The sequence below is a fragment of the Equus quagga genome, unplaced genomic scaffold (genome assembly GCF_021613505.1).
Source record: "Equus quagga isolate Etosha38 unplaced genomic scaffold, UCLA_HA_Equagga_1.0 HiC_scaffold_2623_RagTag, whole genome shotgun sequence".
In the NCBI taxonomy this organism is placed as follows: domain Eukaryota; kingdom Metazoa; phylum Chordata; class Mammalia; order Perissodactyla; family Equidae; genus Equus; species Equus quagga.
Genome location: NW_025793362.1, coordinates 3,513 through 8,601, shown reverse-complemented (window position 1 = coordinate 8,601; position 5,089 = coordinate 3,513). Strand labels below are relative to the sequence as shown.

Genomic DNA, 5,089 nt, shown 5'->3' with positions numbered 1-5,089 from the left:
AGCTATAGGCTTTTCCTATATGCTCTTTATCAGTTTGAGGAAATTTCTTCCTCTTCCTCGTTTGCTAGGAGGTTTTTTTTTTTCTCTTCATGAATGGGTATTGAATTTTGTGAAATGCTTTTTCTGCATTTATTGAGATGATCGTATGGACTTTATTTTTTTCTCCTTAGTACAGTCAATTGTATTGACTGACTTTCAAATATAAAGCCAACCTTGCATTCCTGGGATGAATCTCACTGAATCCTGATGTATCTTTTTTTTTTTTAAGATTTTATTGTTTCCTTTTTCTCCCCAAAGCCCCCCGGTACATAGTTGTATATTCTTCGTTGTGGGTCCTTCTAGTTGTGGCATGTGGGACGCTGCCTCAGCGTGGTCTGATGAGCAGTGCCATGTCCGCGCCCAGGATTCGAACCAACAAAACACTGGGCCGCCTGCAGCAGAGCACGCGAACTTGACCACTCGGCCACGGGGCCAGCCCCTGATGTATCTTTTTATATCTGACTGTGTTCATTTGCTAAAGGAGTTTTGTGTCTAGGTTCATGAGGGATATTGGTGTGTAGTTTTCTTTTGTTTGTCTCTTTTTGTATCTGGGTGATGCTGGCCTCATAAAATGAGTTGGGAAGCGATCCCTCCTCTTCTGTTTAGTAGAAACATCTGTGTAAGAACCGGTACTTTTTCTTCCTTTAATGTTCGGTAGAGTTCATTAATGAAGGCATGTAGACGCAGGGTTTTCCTTGTGGGAATATCTTTATAAATTAAGAATTCAATGTCTTTAATATATACAATGTGATTCAAATTATCTACTTCTTTTTGAATGGGCTTTGGCAGTTTGTGTCTTTCAAGGAATTTTTCCATTTCATCTAATCTATCAAATTTATTAACATAGAGGTATTCATAATATTGTCTTATTATCATTTTCATTTCTGTAAGACTTGTAGTGATGTCTCTTCTACTGTTGCTGAAATAGATAACTTGTGTCTTCTTGCTTTTATTCCTGACCAGTCTATCTAGAAGTTTATCAGTTTTATTGATCTTTTCAAAGAACCTCCTTCTGGTTTTATTGATTTTCTGTTTTCTATTTCATTTATTTTAGCTTTTATCTGTATTATTTCCTTCCTTCTAATTTTCGGTTCAATTGGCTATTCATTTTCTGGTTTCTTAAAGTGGAAGCTTAGATCGTTGATTTGAGACATTTCTTCTTATATAATATGTCCACATAGTGCTATAAACTTCCCTCTTGGCACTACTTTAGCTGCATTTCACGAAAGTGGATATGTCATATTTCCACTTTCGTTAAGTTCAAAATGTGTTCAGCTTTCCCTTGCGATTACTTCTTTGATCTATGGGTTATTTAGAAGTGTTATTTAATTTCCAAATATTTGGAGATTTTTCCAGAAGTCACTCATTTTGTTATTGGTTTCTAGTTTAATACCAGTATGGTTGGAGACGTCCTTTGTATGACTCAAATCTTTTTAAATGTATTAAGACTTGTTTTATGACCCCAAATACGGTGTATCTTGGTAAATGTGCACTTGAAGAGAATGAATATTCTGCTGTTGTTGGGTATTCTATTAATGTTAATTATGTTAAATTTATTAATAGAGTTGTTCAAGTCTTCTATATCATTACTGAGTTTCTGTCAATTATGATTAACTACTGTTCTACAGTTATAATCATGCACCACATAATGATGTTTCGGTCAGTGACTGTCCACATATATGACAGTGACCCCATAGGATTAGTACCGTACAGCCTAGGTGTGTAGGACACTGTTCCATCTAGGTTTGTGTTAGCACACACTATGATGTTCGCACAGTGACAAAATTGCCTAATGATGCATTTCTCAGAACATACCCCATTCATTAAGCAACGCATGACTGTACGGAGGGAGGAGTGTTGAAATCTCCAACTACAATTGCATATTTGTTTAATTCTTCTTTAGTTATATCAATTCTTTTCAGGTATTTTGATGCTCTATCATTAGGCGCATACACCTTGAGGATTGTTATGTCTTCTTGATGTAGTAACCTTTTTGTTGTTATGAAATTTTCCTGTTTGTCTTTGATAGTATTCTTTGTTTTGAAATCTACTTTGATATTCATATAGTCACTCCAAATTTCTTGTACTTTGTTTTGTCAAGGTAGGTCTTTTTCCTTTTTTTTTTTACTTTTAACCTATCTCTGTTTATATTTCAGTGGGCTTCTGGCATTTACCATCTAGTTAGGTTTTGCTTTTTTATCAATCTGACAATCTCTGCCTTTTACTTGGGAGCATTTATATCATTCACACTTAATGTAATTACTGATATTATTGTGCTTAATCTATCTTGCTATTTGTTTTCTATTTGTTCTATCTGTTCATTTTCCCTTTTTTCATCTTTATCTGCCTTCTTTTGGCTTAATTCAGTATTTTTCTTTTTTTTGAGGAAGGTTAGCCCAGAGCTAACATCTGTCACCAATCTTCCTCTTTTTGGTGAGGAAGACTGGCCCTGAGCTAACATCCATCCATCTTCCTCTACTTTATATGTGGGATGCCTGCCACAGCATGGCTTGACAAGCGGTGCCATGTCCACACCCGGGATGCGAACCAGCAAACCCCAGGCCGCCAAAGCCAAACTCTACTGTTGCCTTATTAGCCATAACTCTTTGTTTCATGTTTTCAGTGGTTGTTTTAAGGTTTATGATTTACATTTTTAACTTCTCACAGTTCACCTTCAAATAGTACTACAACAGTACATATATAATATGGGAACCTGAAAACAAGATATTGCCATTTCTTCCCCCCCATTTCCTTTCTGCACGTTTTCATATATTTTACTTCTATCTTTGTTACAAACTGCCTTTTTATAATAAACAACAATCACCATTTTTTTCTCTATACAAATAACTTTCCCTTTCAATTTTTGTATTCATATATAATATGCATACTGTAAGTTCGCCCTTTTTTAGTGTACAGTTCTGAAAGTTTGGGCAAATGTATACAGTGATGTAATCACCACCACAATCAACATATGAATCCATTCTGCAGTTGAGGGACATTTGGGTGGTTTCCAGGTTTCGGCAATTACAAATAAAGTCTCTATGAAGACTCGTGTGTACATTTTTGTGTAAACATCAGTTTTCCCTGAGTCATATGGTAGCGTATGTTTAACTTTAAAAAACTCAATGATCTTGGGGGCTGGCCCCGTGGCCGAGAGGTTAAGTTCGCGCGCTCCGCTGCAGGCGGCCCAGTGTTTCGTTGGTTCGAATCCTGGGCGCGGACATGGCACTGCTCATCAAACCACGCTGAGGCGGCGTCCCACATGCCACAACTAGGTGGCCCCACAACGAAGAATATACAACTATGTACCGGGGGGGCTTTGGGGAGAAAAAGGAGAAAATAAAATCTTTAAAAAAAAAAAAAACTCAATGATCTTCTTAAAGGTTAAAAATGAGAAGAGGATTTTGATACTTACCCACAAATTTACCATTCCCGGCACTCTTCATCTTTCTCGGTGTAAATCCAAATTTCCAGGGTCTAGAGAACTTTTTCAAATATTTCCCATGGCGAAAGACTGCTACTGGGAATTCTCTCCACCTTAGTTTGTCTGAATAAAGTCTTCATTTAGCCCTCATGTTTGAAAGGCGTCTTCGCTTGGACACAGAATTAGAGGCTAACAGTTCTATTCCCCTAACACTGTAACATGTCCTTGGCACAGGGACAAAGGCTGGAGCTTTCGGCAAGTGCCAAGGAGAGCAGCACAGAGCCGACCTCCGGGAGCGCACGGCAGCCGCACAGCCTCGAGGGCCACCACTCCTGAGCCAAGGCCTCATTTCAGGACCTGGAGCACCGGGGAGAGCCCCCTCCCGGAGGACACAGGGACCCCGGGACAGTTCAGGCGCCAAGCCAAGGGAGGTGGGGAGACCTGGCAGGGAGTCCCCGGGAGTCCCAGCCCGGAGCCATGGGTGCGCTGGCAACTCTCGGAACAGGCTCACCCATCCCGGCCCTGCGGCCAAGACCCAGGTCACCCGCCCGAGGCCACAACCCTCTGGCCCTTACGCGTCGGCAGCGCAGCCCGCCCGGCCTCGAGGCTGGGCAGCAGCCGCGGGCGTGGGGACCGCGCACTTTTCCGCGACTCCCTCGGGCCCCCTCTCCCCGCGCTCCGCCCCCAGCGCCCGTGGGCGGGGCCGGCGCCGTCTGTTAAAGCAGAGCCTGGCTGCCGTGCTGCCTCCTGTCGCCGACCGCTGCCCCGTCTCCCGTGCTGTTCGAGTGTCTTGCCGCCGCCATGTCCCGGCTGCTGTCTACGCCGCGGGCCGCCGCGGGCGCCGGGGTCCGGCCCGCCACCGTGCTGGGCGCTAGGGGGATGGGGAGCTGCTTGGACGCTCCCGCCAGCGCCGCGGCCGTACGCGCCTTCCTGGAGCGCGGCCACACCGAGATAGACACGGCCTTCATTTACACCGACGGCCAGTCCGAGACCATCCTGGGCGGCCTGGGGCTCGGGCTGGGCGGCGGCGACTGCAAAGGTATGGCCTGGTCCCAGCGCCCAGCCCCTGACCTCCTCCCGCACCGTGCAGCGCTGACCCGGTCCCAGCCGTGCACATGTCGCGGTCAGGACCGACCCCTTTGCCCGCTCCCAGGGCGCCATGCTCCCCTGGCCACCCTGCAGCTCTGTGAACCCCAGCTCCTCAGGCCTCGTCCACATTTAGACCCGATCAGCCGGCCAGGCCTTTGTTCTGATTCCTTTTCGCTTTTCCCTTGGAGAAGGCAGCCCAGGAGCCTCCCTGTTGCAGCGTCCCCTCCGTGGTCTAGCTGGGACCGACTTGGCTAGCCCTTCTAGGGGGCACTGCGAACCTTGGGTCTGGCGCTGTGCAGTCCGAGCCCCCTTCCCGTGCCGCGCAGGTGCACCGTTCGGGCCTAGACTTTGCTCCGTGGAGCTTCGGTTGGCAGTGCCTCCTCCTGGCGAATCGGGGAGTGGGGGTGGCACGGTGACTAACTGCCCTCTCTGTGCCAGCCTCCCTCTGGGGCTGTAAAAGGGAAATTGACGCTAACGGGATCCGGGGAGCCCAGATTCTGGAGCTGGCTGAGGATGCCGGCAGAGGGAGCACTTCCT

At 45.9% G+C, this 5,089-nt stretch overlaps 1 pseudogene; it reads left to right on the top strand.

The window, feature by feature from the left end:
- Positions 1-3,719: 3,719 nt before the first annotated feature.
- Positions 3,720-5,089, top strand: part of LOC124232128 (aflatoxin B1 aldehyde reductase member 2-like) — a 4,835-nt pseudogene continuing 3,465 nt past the window's right edge.